The following is a 16,277-nucleotide window of genomic DNA, read 5'->3' as shown; positions in this document are numbered from 1 at the left end:
TTGAATTTTATTTTTTTTCTTTCTAATTAGCGTTTTCCTATGTTTTTGTAATAAGTTCTTCTTTTATATATAATCAGAAAAAGATATTTAAAAGAGAAACTACCCCTGCTCTTAGGGGGCTTATGATCTTTTATTTTACATTTTCTGTCTTCATTTAAAACATCTTCTAACCTTAATACTTCTCTGTTGCCAATTCATGTTTCTAATTTCTTTCAAAATCTAACTCAAAACTTACATAATTTCTAAATATCTTTGACTATGACCATTTCACCAAACTTTTTGCATTATTTTATGGTATTCGTGCCTGCAAATGTTATTAAAAGAAAATCTGTTGTTTCGTATTATTTTGATATTGAATGTGTGTGTTGTGTCATTCATTGAAAATCAGTTCTAGAGTAAAATAATAATGGACTGAAACATGTTGGGGTTAGTGACCATGATTTTGAAGGATTCCCAGTCTACATGGTTGTGTGATATTCTCTAACCTCAGTATAGAAGCTAATCAATAAACAGAAAGAATGCATTAAAGAAATGTCATTTGATAACAATGATAGGGTACCAGAATGACGATGGTTCAGAGTTTTCATGTGACCTGCATAGATCTGTGACATTTCCATATCTATGATGATAAAGTGATGAAGGACAAGAGAAATAAGGGTCACCTTTGTAGGTAAAGACGCAGCAAGTTTAAGATGCTGTGTGACAGCATAAGAGAAAACTTAATGAGAAAATAGAACTAACAGGATAAGAAAATTAACTGGAGTGAATAGGGATGCACAGGACCAACATGAGAAACAAATAAAGGAGGGAGAGTAAACTGCGGTAGGTGATGCTAAAGTTTGGATTAAGAAGTTTTCTCATTAGAACGGCAGTGATCCCTGCAGGACTGTGGTAAGAAAGAAGCATGCACTAAATGGGCATGAGCACAGGCAGCAATCCTCCCATTTCCTTACATGCACTCCTCAGGCCCAGAGTGTATCTGACACTGTGTTGGGCATCATGAAGGAGCAGAGACAGTAAAAAGAATAAGACCACAAGGAAGGGAGCCAGTAGAAAGGTCACTGCTATTCTTTAAGTAAAAGACAACTATGACCTCAACAACAGAAAAGTAAATTACTGAGGGACTAATGTACTTTGGCAATTACTTCAGTGGTATTTCAGAAAAAGTAGAACCACCTTTAAAAAATTTAGGGGGAAAAAGGAAGAGGCTGTGAAGCTGTGGGTCAAGATACAACTTTACATTCTGTTTATGTTTCTGTACTTCCAACTATTAAATTGTCATCAAGGAGATAATAATAACTTGACGTACTGAATAAAGTCTCTCATCCTAATCCATGATCAATCAAAAATGGAAGCTGTAACTTTTTTTTTGAAATTGCTATTCCATAATACTGTTTTTAAATGTTCATTCTTTTGTAATGTTTCTGATCAATTTTTGTATAAGATTAAAAAAATAGTGCTCAATATTTCAAACAAGTATTAAAAGCCAACCTATTATTAATTATTGCCTTTTAAAAATGAGTTATGTTTGAAGAATTACATCTCAGCCAAACATCTGTAGATCAAGTTTAGGCCCTAGGCAAATTATAAAAGTTGAGTTATAAATTCCTAAGAACACTGACTATAATAAAATATGAACATATTATAAGCACTGTCAGAAAACAATACAACAAAATGATAAAAAAAAAATCATACCTTATGTTATCAAAAGAAAGCCCACAAAAGTAATTTTGGAATCTCACTTGTCCTTTAACATATTTTAAAATGATACCTTTCTATCCTAGGATCTTTTTTTCTTTATTTAAACATATATAATGGTTAGAGTCCTTATTTAATCTTTTTTCTGTTTTGTCAGTAATAAAAATCCAGAGTATCATTCTTCTTATGAGCAACCAATACATGCTTAAAAAGGAGTGAAAGAAGATAGAAAAACCAATCATTGGGAAAAAGTCTGTGCTGAACTTTAGTTAGTAAAGGGGAAACATTCAGACTGAGTGATTTTTCTTCTCTGGAAAAGCCCAGTGAAGAGGGTCATATGCCTTCTTAGATCCACAGACAGACCATGGAATTAATGTGTCCACCAGCTCTGGCTTGTCTGAAATCCTACCGTTCAACACCACTGTCTAACCCAAACACTGTTAATGAGCATGGTAAGGAAGTGGGGTATCTTGATTAACTAAAAATAATTATATGCTCCACATATAACTGAACTAGTTTCAAAATGTTTCACTGTGGGGCCGGCCCCCTGGCCGAGTGGTTAAGTTCATGCGCTCTACTTTGGCAGCCCAGGGTTTCACCAGTTTGGATCCTGGGTACGGACACGGCACCACTCATCAAGCCATGCTGAAGCAGTGTCCCAAATAGCACAACTAGAATATACAACTATGTACTGGGGGGCTTTAGAGAGAAGAAAAAGGAAAACAAAAAACAAAAAAAGAAGACTGCAACAGATGTTAGCTCAGGTGCCAATCTTTAAAAGAAAAAAAAAGATTCACTGTAATAAAATACATTTAACTCTAAACACCATTGACCCAAGAACCAAAAGATTTGAGCCTTGATCCTGGTCTGCTAATGTTTATGTGACACTGAGTAAGTCACTCAGCCTCTCAAAAGGAGTGGAGCTCACATTCCTCATTTATAAAATGAGGTGAACGGATTTTCAGGCTCTGAGGTTTCTTCTAGCAGAATCTATAGCTTAGCAAGAAATATAATGTAAAAAGAGGAAATATGAGGCAGCAAGATATTCTTTCATGGTAATAGGTAGATGCCCTGTACTGATGTTCCACCCTCAAACCTCTAGCTCCCTAAAATATTCTGAGAAGCAGCTGGCCCATGTTTCTGGGCTCCTCTGACTTGGCACACTCTTCACTCAAGAAAAGATGTCTGAGGGGCTGGCCCCATGGCCGAGTGGTTAAGTTCGCGCACTCCGCTGCAGGCGGCCCAGTGTTTCGTTGGTTCGAATCCTGGGCGCGGACATGGCACTGCTCATCAAACCACGCTGAGGCAGCGTCCCACATGCCACAACTAGAAGGACCCACAACGAAGAAAATGCAACTATGTACCAGGGGGCTTTGGGGAGAAAAAGGAAAAAAATAAAATCTTTAAAAAAAAAAAAAAGAAAGAAAAGATGTCTGAGATCAAATGACTTTGCATATCATGCCTCCACAAGGAAAAGGGTGACATGGGAATCATACCTTCATAGCCATCATGTATCCTTGATCAATTATTCTTTATATTATTTGTATTATTCTTTGTATTGCTGGTTTGGTTTGACTTGCTGTTTTGATAAAAAAAAAAGCAAAGTGAAAAGAAACTTTGACCAGGTTGTTATTCTTAAACCTGGACCAGCCTTTTCTTCAGGCCTGGCTCATTTATACTCTTCCATCCATATCTAGTCAGAAAGTAGTCTTCCTCTATCATTCACAAAGTCCTGCCAACGTTATATAATTCAAAATTTAACTTTTACCAAATCTTGAAAATTTTATGTAGTTCAGTGAACTCATTCATTGAGACACGGATTAAAGATATAATGGCTAAAAAGTAATAATATTAATGATAACAGTTAACTCTTATGTAGTATTTATATGGGCCATGCACTGTTCTAAGTACTTTATATATATATGAAATCATTTAATTCTTACCATAATCCTGCGTGATAGGTACTATTATAATCTCCATATTAAAGATGTAGAAAGCGAGGTACAGAGAGGTTCATACTTGCCCAAGATCAAGTACATAGGAAGGAGCAAAGCTGGGATTCTGACTGCTTCAAAGGCTGTCCTCAATCACATAGCCAGAAACTGCCTGTCTGTAGAGATTTGTACTTAAAAAAAAATTATTTTACCTCTTATACATGTTGACTTGTTTATTGCCATATATATTTAACAGCTTTCCTTAGAACCATTACAAATTTCCTTCATTATGAAACCTACATAATTTCCAAAAGAAATTTTGTTTTACTGGGAGTTGAAATTTTAATGTTTTAGCGTCCCCCAAAGACTAAGAAACAACCAAATGGATATCAATTTGCTAGTAGTCATTTAAAATACTTTATACATTAAAGTCTCATATTAGGAAATAAAGGACTTGTTATTTATTTAATTTATTTTCTCAACTCTCAGTTATATATTAAGTTTTCCCCCATAGACTGCTATACTTTCTACTAATAATTGTGGAAGTTCTGATTACTATAATTATATGGACTAGAATCTCAATACACATACAGTAAATACTCATATTAAAATACTACAGGTATTAAAATCCCTTTCGATAAAATATAAAATACTTCATTGTAACTCCTCTATTAGTAATTTATATATGTGTATGTATGAAGTAGAAATTGACAAGATCAGTCAGAACACACTATTGTAGCTTGACAAGCAAACAGAATTAATTGTCATATGCTTTACTCACCAAATCTGACGTTGCTTTCTTTCCTTTTCAGTGCACTTCTCTTTCTAGAAAATATTTTCATTTTAATAACTCTTTATAATCTTCAATATGCAATCCTAGCCATCTCTTGCTTTAACACAACAGTGAAATCAAGATAACTGAAAATGAATTTTAATTGCAGCATTCTTTTATAACTTGGCACTCACATTTCAAATGATTTAAAAATCATAAAATTATATATTTTGAGACTAGAGCTAAATAATGTCACAGATCATGGGGTTATGATTAACTAATGAATTTTTAAGTACAGTAAAATCCTATTAATTTGGGAAATAGTACATCTGCATTAATAGAAAGTTTAAGTTATGGAGCACTTTTTAAAAGGCAGCTGTATTACGTAGCAACTGGGAATAATAATAAACATAGCTTATGAGATGTCAATTACATTTTTAAGGAGCTATTTTAACAACTAGATAAGAATGATTTGAACTTAGCATGCACTTTGTATCTAAATGGGTGCTTCTAAAAGATTTAGGGTTCTTAAAGTATGTTCCAAGAGTTTAAGAATTTCTCCTAAAATGTTGTTAATAGTATTGATTAGCTAGTCATATTAATGTGATATTGTTCTCCTAAATTTTGATAATATTGTTAATTAACCTAACGTTAATTTGATGACTAAATCTATCCATTGAAATAGCCTTTTATGACTTTCAGGGCTTTGCTCCATCAATCATCACTAACTAGTCCTACATCATCAATATTCCCCTTAACTGACTATAAACATGTTCAAGTTTCTTGCTTTTTAAAAATCAACAAAACCCCTTCCTAGGAATCCCTCCCTTTCATAGCCCAGCATCTCAAAATAGCAGTCCGTATTTCCCAACATTACTCATCTCTCATTCACTTCTCAACCCAGAGCAATCTGGTTTCTGCCTCTATCCTCAAACTGAAACTGACAAAATATTTTTCAGTTCCTATCATACTCAATCTCTGTATTATGTGGTACTGATAGCTGCTCCTTCCTTCAAATTGTCTCCTCTCTTGTAAATCTTCCTAAGTATTATGCCTTTCTAGTTCTCTTCTTGTCTCTCACACCATTTGTTCACGGGCTCCTGGTAGGAGTCCCCACTTCGGGCGGCTGGCCAGCTATAATATTTCATTTTTATCTGATATATGGTATACAGATGTACAATAGGGGTCCACTTCTATGCTAGAGGACCCAGCTTTTCTAGTCATAACTAATTGATCCAGGGTTAGACATCTGACCTAAGCTGAACGGTGCATACTGAATGAACTCTGAAATTTGGAATGAAGGCAGGGACAGGGAACCAGTGGTGGTAAACCAATCTAGTTAATTCTAGCCTCCCAAGAGAAGGTGCATGAATTTTTTTTGGCTGAGGCCTCTATAATTGTCCAGTTCCTGCCCTTCTCTGACTAATTGCTCATACAGTTTTATTTTGGTTCTATGAGATACACACAATAAATTCTCTCCCTGCTGCACTGCCCAATAGCCACTTTTTGGTTTTTTGCTTAAATTATCCAGAGTAGTTTCTATTAAACTAATAAACATCTTGATTGGCTCCTCTCTCATCTCCGCCATGAAACACTGATATTCACCACAGGCTTCTCTCTAGACCTGCTTCTCATTTTAAACACTCTCCCTGAGCATTCTTCATTCAAAGCTACTGCTTCTCTTTGGGCAATTTTATCATAGTAGATTTATTTTGCTTTTTTTCCTAAAGTATTTTAATATTTAAAAATTTTTACTTTAATTCATTGGATTTTTCTCTTCCTCAGACCTCAAAAAAATCTCTTCTTATGAGCTCTCATTTTGTAGTCTTCCCAAATTTCCTTATTCCCCTTGCCTGACTTGGGAAGGGGAATAGGGAAATTTTTCTTCTCCTTCTGTTCCTATCCATTTCATGCTGGAGTTCTTGATTCTCTTATTCTACATGCTTTTCTCGAGTAACCTCATTCACCTGTTATGTCAATGCTGAAAATTCAAAGTCTGTATCTCTAACCCTAGTTCCTCTTCTAAAACCCCCTTCCATATTTCCAAGCATTTACTAGAAAATGCCACTTTGCTGATTCAAAGGTCCCTTAACTCAAAATGTCCAAAATTTAATTCAAAATCTTTTCCTTAAATTGGCTTCTCTTCCTACCTTATAGGGTCACCACCTATCTAATCTCCCTCTCCCTTGCCCTAGTATCTTAAATCAGGTGTCAGCAAACTGTGGCACAGTCTGTTTTTTCTATGGACTGTGACCTAGGAATGGTTTTCACATTTCTAATAAGTTGTAAAAATAAAAAGCAAACAAAAAATATGCTACAGTGGTCATATGCAGTCCACAAATCCTAAAATATTTACTACCTGGCCCTTAACAGCAAAAGTTTGCTGAGCCCTATCTTAAACAATCACCAAATTCTTCGACTCTTTCTCTCCTTAATATCTTAAATAGTCACCAAATGCTCTCAAATTTGACTTCCCCTTTTTTCTGCTACCAGTGTCCCAAATCTGATGTTATTTCTTGCTGGAAAAAAAAAAGGAAAAACTTCCTATTTGGCCTCCGAGACTCACACGCTGTGGTAAAATAAGAAACACATATTTGGTTTTTGTCCCCTGTCCCCCCAACCCCTTCCTTACTTTATCCTATACATCTCCTCCATTTGGCCATTTCTGAGTTGTATCTTTTCTAATAAAGCTGTAATCAGAAGTATTGAGCTTTCCTGAGTTCTTTGAGTCATTCTAAGGAACCACTGAACTTGAGGGGTGGTTGTGGGAACCCCCAAATTTGTAGTCAACCAGGCAGAAGTGGGATTCCCCTGCAGACTCCATTTGCAGCTCACGTCTGAAGTGGGGCAGTCTCATGGGACTGAGCCTTTAACTTGTAGGGTCTGCGCTAACCCCAGGTGGTGTTAGAACTGAACTGAACTGAATTGTAGGACACCTACTTCGTGTCTACTTTGCATACAGGCATTAGACTTCTCATTTTACAAACCAAATTAGATCATTTCACTACCCTGTTTAAATACCACTGAAGGTTTTCCACAATGCATAGGACAACTCCAGGTTCTTTATCCTGTTTTATACATATAGTTCCTCATATTTAATTATATTTTTCTAATATAAATGTCTTTGATTGACATCTTGGAATAGTCCTCTAGCTATAATTCCCCCTACTAAGGATGTTTTCATTAGAAAATCATATTTATGGAAGGCATTTACTTCATCAATGTAGGTAATACTATTTATAGGCAACATATAACTATAATAACAATTTGTGTATTATCTTTAAATAGAAAAAAGTTATCCACAATTGTGGCTTAAACCATTTTGAAATGCCTTTCAACAACTTAAACCATTTTTAAAAATATTGTGAAAAGGTAAGAAAATATACTTGTGGTGAAAAATCAGGATTTAACATTTAAGTTATCGCATAAAATTTAAAAGTGATACCTTAAAACTCTTTCTAGTTTCCATCTACAAAAAAAAGAAATTAGACAAAAATGATCTTTAAGGACGTTTCTAGTTTTAAAATTCTATTTTAATCATGTGATCTATTTCTTTAATATTTAATCTTCTGTTATATTGCCTTTGCAGTATACTTTTTAAATCTATAGTTCAATAGAAGGATAATTTGTTGTTGGTTATGAACAAATTCATATGAAGTGACCTGAAAGTCTATTTAAAAAGCAATCAGTGAAAGTAAATATTGGATTTCTTCATGTTAAATCCAAAAATCCATCACTATACCTGCTTTTGACTTTATTTGCTGCTTAACATATCTCAACAGTGAATCTATCATATCAACATAGTCATCATGATCCAAGCTGCAAATAATAGAGAGTGTCAGTGTCAATTTTGCTTTCTCACACTTGCTTCCCTTCACTTCATCTGATTTTAATAACCCCTGTCAAACCACAAACAGTCCAAATTACCTTCATGACACAGAAGCTTTCAAGGAGCAGACAGAATCTCAACTTTCATTTAGCAACTACAAAAGAAAGCTGTCCAGCTGGACAAATATTATTTCCACACTTGACAATCTCTACAGTTGAGCACGCATTTTAATTTTAACTAAACCTGCCAGGAGTTTGATATGAGCTTCTTGTTTTGTATAGATTGACTCACAGGATTATCAGGGCAATGACTGTAATTGTAATGAAAGAACCCTGCATTTTTCTGCTAAAAGATGAATCATACACCAAAGCTGAGGGATCAAAATGAACATACAGGAGATAATGTGGAAGCACAGATTGTAGGGGGAAAACTACTTAAAATAGGTGATTTAATTACTAAATAAAATCTAAAGATACAGACTACATTCTATGAAAAGCAATAGCTAGTAAGTAAAAATAAAATGTACAAAAGTTAAAATTTTACCCACAGATATCATTGAGAAACAGGTTCTAAGAATGAAATCTAAAGAGATTTTTTTAAATTGTTTTAGATTAACTCAACTTCAAAGTCAAATTTCCAGAACAGTACTAAGTGCCAAATGATAATAAAACTGATGTTCTTGACGAGATATTAAAAAGTCCACTCTGTACTCAGTGTGCCCTTGTACACACAATGTGAAACTTCAAAGAAGTCAGAATGAAAATGGATAATGAAAATAAGTTTGTAGAGGCGTATTAGAATACAAGTTAGCTGGCAAAACTACAGTAAGGACTATTATATCTTTGAAGTTTAATTTATTAAACTTGAATCTAAAAGTTTCAAATGGTAAAATATTTCTGGGAACATTTCCTGTCTAAGCTAGGCCTGAATTCCTCCTACAGTTATCAGAATCTTGCAATTGCTCCTGTTCTAGCTACCCAACTCCATACCAGATAACTTCCTTGGATGTCCCACAGAAGCCTCAAACTCAATATGCCCCCAAACAATTTTAATATCTCCCCTCTGAAATTTCTTCCTTTTCTTGAGGTCCCTATGATAGTTAATAGCACCTCTATCAACCTAGGCACTCATGTTAGAAATGTGGGAGTCATCTCTCATATTCCAACATTCTGTCGCCAATCCCACAGCCAAATGATTAGTCTTCCCTCTCATCTTTCATATCCATCCATCTCCTCATGTTGCTCCTGTGTAGTTTCAAACTCCACCATCTGGATTAGTGCCACAGTTTCCTAAAGAGTCTCCCGATTTTTGCATCATCTCCTTGTAACTCATTCTCTATCCTACCACCAGAATGACTTTGTAAAAGAGAGAGGAGAATCAGTGTTTATCTTACAGCAAAATTTTAACTCTAAGTGACTGAAAAGTCATACGCAAGAGAAAAAGAGAAAAATAAGGGGAAGGAGTTGTAGAGGAAAATGGGGTGTTCATTTTAGAAACAACAAATTTGAAATACAAGAATTATAGTCATGTATAAACACAAAGCAATCATTAGGAAAAAGGGAAGTGGAATTTGAAAAGGAGGGGATGAAACATGTATACATAAAAGAACTATACAATTTATCATCCAAGCCAGAACATTTATTTAGAGTAAAAAGTGTACTGAAAAGAATTAAAACTATATAACTTTCAAATGTATATTTACTAACCAATTAAGTGGTTCTATTTTATTTGTGGATCTATATAATAATCATATTCAAAATTGTTTTCAAAAATAAAATTCTTTCAAAAAATTCTTATATCTGTGCTCATTAGTGTAAAAAATATAAAACTTGAACATTAAAAATATATACAGATGATTCATTATACATATTCATATATTTTCACCAATTTCTTAGTTGTACCTGTCTCTCACAGATATCTTTCTGAAGAAAGTATTTTTTTAAATGCGATTGAATTATTTTTATATTTTTCCTAGTTACATTTTATGGTTAGTAAATTTCAAATGTTGATGCTTTCCACTAACTCTTCTATATACTCAGGTGCTAAGCTACCTGGTAAATTTATTAAGTTCAGAGCAAATTTTGCTAGTGGTAAATATCGTCTATTTTAATTTTTAATAATGAAATACATAAATATTTTAGGTAAATATTTCCAAAGGTACTACTATTTTGGCATCCATTCAAAGGGATTTCTTTTTCTTTTGGAGGAAGATTAGCCCTGAGCTAACAGCTATCGCCAATCCTCTTCTTTTTGCTGAGGAAGACTGGCCCTGAAGCTAACATCCATGACATCCATGACCATCTTCCTCTTCTTTATATGTGGGGTGCCTGCCAGAGCATAGCTTGAGGAGCAGTGCATAGGTCTGTGCCTGGAATCTGAACTGGCAAACCACGGGCTGCCAAAGCAGAGTGCAGGAACTTAACTGCTACACCACGGGGCCAGCCCCGCAAAGTGCTTTTTTTGATCAAAATTTTAAAGAGATAAAACTCAACAAATAAATATTTATGATTATTTTTAATGTTTTGCTTAATTAAGATACTGCAAATTTGCAGGCTTTCCCAGTTTAACTTCATTCTGGAACAGATTATAAATTTATTTAATTAAAAAATGAACTCCATCAAGATACTTTCCCCATAAGTCTAGGTATTTCAAAAAACAATTATGAAATTTCACAATTAAATCTTGTCCATCATTTGCACTCTCACTATTTAATTTGTTTGGTTTCTTCTTTGATTTCATGGGGATATAGGTCAAGGTCTTCCTATTTGCAAGTTTTGTTTTCAATAATTGCAGTTCTCTAAAAAGTTCACATAAACTGAAATTTTTTGCCTTCCATTTGTTGAACACTTTGATTAAAGATTTCTAATAGATTTTGAAGAAACTGCAACCAAAATTTAGAGGGTATCTTTACAAAAGTATTTAATACTATGGTAGGACACTGAAGTTGATTTACAAACTAATTCTTCAGTCTCAAAATTTCTAAAATCCAGAAAGTATACACTGCCATACTTATTTTTGTTTTATTCAATGTTAGTCTAATCACAGACATTTATAGAGTGGTTATTTTCTGTATGTATAAACATATTTGTACTTTTTCACAACTACATCTTCTATTTATTTATTTATTATTGAGTTCATAATAGTTTACGTCAATGTGAGATTTCAGTTGTACATTGTTTCTTGACTGTCACCACATAAGTGCTCCCCTTCACCCCACGTGCCCACCCCCGACTCCCCTTCCCTTGGTACCAACTGAACTGTTTTCTTTATCCATGTATTTGTTTATATTCCACAAATGAGTGAAATCATCTGGTGGTTGTCTTTCTTAGACTGGCTTATTTCGCTTAGCATAATTCCCCCTAGGTCCTTCCATGTTATTGCAAATGGGATGAATTTGTCTTTTTTTCTGGCTGAGTAGTATTCCATCATGTGTGTGTGTGTGTGTGTGTGTGTGTGTGTGTGTGTATACACACAATATCTTCTCTATCTAATCATCAGTCGATGGGTACTTGGATTGCTTCCATGTCTTGGCTATTGGGAACAGTGCTGCAATGAACATAGGGGTGCATATGTTACTTTGGATTGTTGACTTCAAATTATTTGGGTAGATACCCAGTAGTGGGATAGCTGGGTCATATGATAGTTCTATTTTTAGTTTTTTGAGTAATCTCCATATTGTTTTCCATACTGGTTGCACCAGTTTGCATTCCCACCAGCAGTGTATGAGGCTTCCCTTCTCTCCACACCTTCTCAAATATTTATTTTTAGTCTTAGTGATTACAGCCATTTTTACAGGCATAAGGTGTATGGTATGGTATGTTATCACTTTCCTTTGTGTCCAGATATTTTTTGATTTCTCCTTTAACTTCTTCTCAAATATTTATTTTTTGTCTTAGTGATTACAGCCATTTTTACAGGCATAAGGTGGTATCTTAGTGTAGTTTTGATTTGCATTTCCCTGATGATTAGTGATGCTGAACATCTTTTCATGTGTTTATTGGTCATCTGTATATCTTCTTTTGAAAAATGTTCATTTCCTCTGCCCATTTTTTGATTAGGTTGTTTGTTTTTTTATTGTTCAGTTGTGTGAGTTCCTTATATATTATGCAGATTAACCCCTTGTCAGATATATGATTTGCAAATATTTTCTCCCAATTGTTGGATTGTCTCTTTGTTTTGATTCTAGTTTCTTTTGCCTTGCAGAAGCTCTTTACTCTGATGAATTCCCACTCGTTTATTTTTTCTTTTGTTTCCATTGTCTGAGAGGACACGGTATTTGAAAAGATCTTTTTTAGTTTGATGTCAAAGAGTGTACTACCGATATTATCTTCCAGGGGTTTTATAGTTTCAGGACATATCTGAAGTCTTTGATCCATTTTGAGTTTATTTTTGCGTATGGCGTGAGATAGTGGTCTACCTTCATGCTTTTGCATGTGGCTGTCCAGTTTTCCCAACACCGTTTATTGAAGAGACTATCTTTTCTCCATTGTATGTTCTTGGCACCTTTGTCGAAGATTAGCTGTCGGTAGATGTGTGGCTTTATTTCTGGGCTTTCAGTTCTGTTCCATTGATCTGTGTGGCTGTTTTTGTACCAGTACCATGACGTTTTGATCACCATGACTTTGTAGGACATTTTGAAGTCAGGGATGTGATACCTCCAGCTTTGTTCTTTTTCTCAGGATTGCCTTACAATTTGGGGCTTTTGGTTGCCCCATATGAATTTTGGGAATCTTTGCTCTATTTCTGTGAAGAATGTCATTGGGATTCTGGTTGGGATTGTATTGAATCTGTAGATTGCTTTGGGTAGTTTGGACCTTTTAACTATGTTTATTCTTCCAATCCAGGAGCAAGGAATTTCTTTCCATCTCTTTATCTCATTATCAACTTCTTTCAGTAATGTCTTATAGTTTTCATTGTATAAGTCCTTCACTTCCTTGGTTAAATTTATTCCTAGGTACTTTATTCTTTTAGTTGCGATTGCAAATGGAATTGTATTCTTGAGTTCTCTTTCTGTAAGTTCGTTATTGGAGTACATAAAAGGAAGCGATTTTTGTAACTTGATTCTGTACCCTGCAACTTTACTGTAGTTGTTAATTATTTCTATTAATTTTCTGATGCATTTTGGGGGGTTTTCTATGTATAAGATCATGTTGTCTGCAAACAGTGAGAGTTTTACTTCTTCCTTCCCTATTTGGATTCCTTGTATTCCTTTCTCTTGCCTAATTGCTCTGGCCAAAACCTCCAGTACTATGTTGAATAAGAGTGGTGATAGCGAGCATCCTTGTCTTGTTCCTGTTTTCAGGGGGATGGTACTCAGTTTTTGCCCATTGAGTATGATGTTAGCTGTGGGTTTGTCATATATGGCCTTTATTATGATCGGGTAATTTCCTTCTATCCCCATTTTGTTAAGAGTTTTTATCATAAATGGCTGTGGGATCTTGTCAAATGCTTTCTCTGCATCTATTGAGATGATCATGTGGTTTTTGTTCCTCCATTTGTTGACGTGGTATATCACGTTGATTGATTTGCAGATGTTGAACCATCCCTGTGTCCCCGGTATGAATCCTACTTGATCATGATGTATGAACCTTTTGATGTATTGCTGAATTCGGGTTGCCAAAATTTTGTTAAAGATTTTTGCAACTATGTTCATCAGCGATATTGGCCTGTAGTTCTCCTTTTGTGTGCTGTCCTTCTCAGGCTTTGGTATCAGAGTGATGTTGGTCTCACAGAATGTGTTAGGACGTATTCTGTCTTCCCTAATTTTTTGGAATAGCTTGAGAAGGATAGGTATTAAATCCTCTCTGAAAGTTTGGTAAAATTCCCCAGGAAAGCCATCTGGTCCTGGGGTTTTATTCTTTGGGATGCTTTTGATTACAATTTCAATCTCTTTCCTTGAGACTGGTCTATTTACATTGTCTGTTTCTTCTTGACTCAGCTTTGGGAGGTTGTAAGAGTCTAAGAATTTATCCACGTCCTCTAGGTTATCCATTTTGTTGGCATATAGTTTTTCACAGTATCTTCTTATAATCTATTGTATTTCTGTGGAGTCTTGTTATTTCTCCTCTTTCCTTTCTGATTTTGTTTATCTGAGCTTTCTCTCTTTTTTTCTTTGTAAGTCTGGCTAGGGGTTTGTCAACTTTATCTATCTTCTCAAAGAATGAGCTCTTTGTTTCGTTGATCCTTTCTACTGCCTTGTTTCAATAGCATTTATTTCTGCTCTGACTTTTATTATTTCTATCCTTTTGCTGACTTTGAGCTTTGTTTGTTCTTTTTCTAATTCAGTTAGATGTAATTTGAGATTGCTTATTTGGGATTTTTCTTGTTTGTTAAGGTGTGCCTGTACTGTGATGAATTTCCCTCTTAATATGGCTTTTGCTGCATCCCATATGAGTTGGTATGGTATGTTATCACTTTCCTTTGTGTCCAGATATTTTTTGATTTCTCCTTTAACTTCTTCAATGATCCATTGCTTGTTCAATAGCATGTCGTTTTGTCTGCACATCTTTGTCCCTTTCTCAGCTTTTTTCTTGTAATTAATTTTTAGCTTTATAGCATTATGATTGGAAAAGATGCTTGTTATTATTTCAATTTTTTTAAATTTATTGAGGCTTGCCTTGTTTCCCAACATACGGTCTATCCTTGAGAATGTTCCGTGTGCACTTGAGAAGAATGTGTATACTGCTGTTGTTGGATGGAGTGTTCTATATATGTCTAAGTCCAACTATTTTAGCTTTTCATTTAATTTCACTGTTTCCTTGTTGATTTTCTGTCTGGATGATCTGTCCAATGATGTGAGTGGGGTGTTTAGGCCCCCTACTATTATTGTGTTACTTTTAATATCTTCTTTTAGGCTTGTTAATAGTTCCTTTATGAACTTTGGTGCTCCTGTGTTGGGTGCATAGATATTTGTAAGCATTATTTCTTCTTGATGGAGTGTCCCTTTGATCATTATATACTCCCTTCTTTGTCTCTCTTTACCTGTCTTATCTTGAAGTCTATTTTGTCTGATATAAATATTGTGACACTTGCTTTCTTTTTTTTTTATTGAGTTATTGATAGGTTACAATCTTGTGAAATTTCAATTGTACATTAATGTTTGTCAGTCATGTTGTAGGTGCACCACTTCACCCTTTGTGCCCACCCCCCACCCCACCTTTTCCCTGGTATCCACTAAACTGTTCTTAGTCCATAATTTTAAATTCCTCATATGAGTGGAGTCATACACAGATTATCTTTCTCTTGCTGGCTTATCTCACTTAACATAATTCTCTCAAGGTCCATCCATGTTATTGCAAATGGAATGATTTTGTTCTGTTTTGCAGCTGAGTAGTATTCCATTGTATATGTGTACCACATCTTCTTTATCCATTCGTCTGTTGCCGGACACTTAGGTTGCTTCCACGTCTTGGCTATTGTAAACAGTGCTGCAATAAACATTGGGGTGCATAGGACTTTTGGGATTGCTGACTTCAAGTTCTTTGGATAAATACCCAGTAGTGGGATGGCTGGATGGTATGGTAGTTCTACTTTTAGTTTTTTGAGCAATCTCCATACTGTTTTCCATAGTGGCTGCACCAGTTTGCATTCCCACCAACAGCGTATGAGGGTTCCTTTTTCTCTGCAACCTCTCCAACATTTGTTGCTATTAGTTTTAGATATTTTTGTCATTCTAACAGGTTGTAAGGTAGTATCTTAGTGTAGTTTTGATTTGCATTTCCCTGATGATCAGCGATGATGAGCATCTTTTCATGTGCCTATTGGCCATCAGTATATCTTCTTTGGAGAAATGTCTGTTCATGTCTCCAGACCATTTTTTGATTGGGTTGTTTGATGTTTTGTTGTTGAGTTGCGAGAGTCCTTTATATATTATGGATATTAAGCCTTTGTCAGATATATGACTTGCAAATATTTTTTCCCAGTTAGACACTTGCTTTCTTTTGTTTGCCATTAGCTTGGAGTATCGTCTTCCACCCCTTCCCTCTGAGCCTGTGTTTGTCATTGGAGCTGAGAGCTGTTTCCTGGTGGTAGCAAATTGTTGGGT

The 16,277-nt window shown here is 35.0% G+C and overlaps 1 protein-coding gene across 50 annotated transcripts in view; it reads right to left on the bottom strand.

Annotated features, from left to right (window-relative positions):
• KIAA0825 (KIAA0825 ortholog) overlaps positions 1 to 16,277 on the bottom strand; it is a 366,519-nt gene that overhangs the window by 319,236 nt on the left and 31,006 nt on the right. For 5 of the 50 annotated variants that reach the window (XR_011525674.1, XR_011525677.1, XR_011525676.1 and 2 more), the window contains exons 4-6: positions 8,147 to 8,223; positions 4,414 to 4,457; positions 3,642 to 3,808 (exon numbers count right to left, since the gene is read on the bottom strand). The exons of 21 other annotated variants lie outside the window; for them this stretch is intronic. The gene's annotated coding sequence lies outside the window, so the exon portion shown is untranslated. Of the gene's footprint in view, positions 1 to 3,194; positions 3,278 to 3,641; positions 3,824 to 4,413; positions 4,458 to 8,146; positions 8,224 to 16,277 lie in introns of all 50 variants that reach the window. 24 more of the 50 variants (XR_011525682.1, XR_011525672.1, XM_070571370.1 and 21 more) reach the window with 12 other exon arrangements.

The sequence above is a fragment of the Equus przewalskii genome, chromosome 13 (assembly GCF_037783145.1).
Source record: "Equus przewalskii isolate Varuska chromosome 13, EquPr2, whole genome shotgun sequence".
Lineage (NCBI taxonomy): Eukaryota > Metazoa > Chordata > Mammalia > Perissodactyla > Equidae > Equus > Equus przewalskii.
This window is presented reverse-complemented; position numbering and strand designations above follow the sequence as displayed.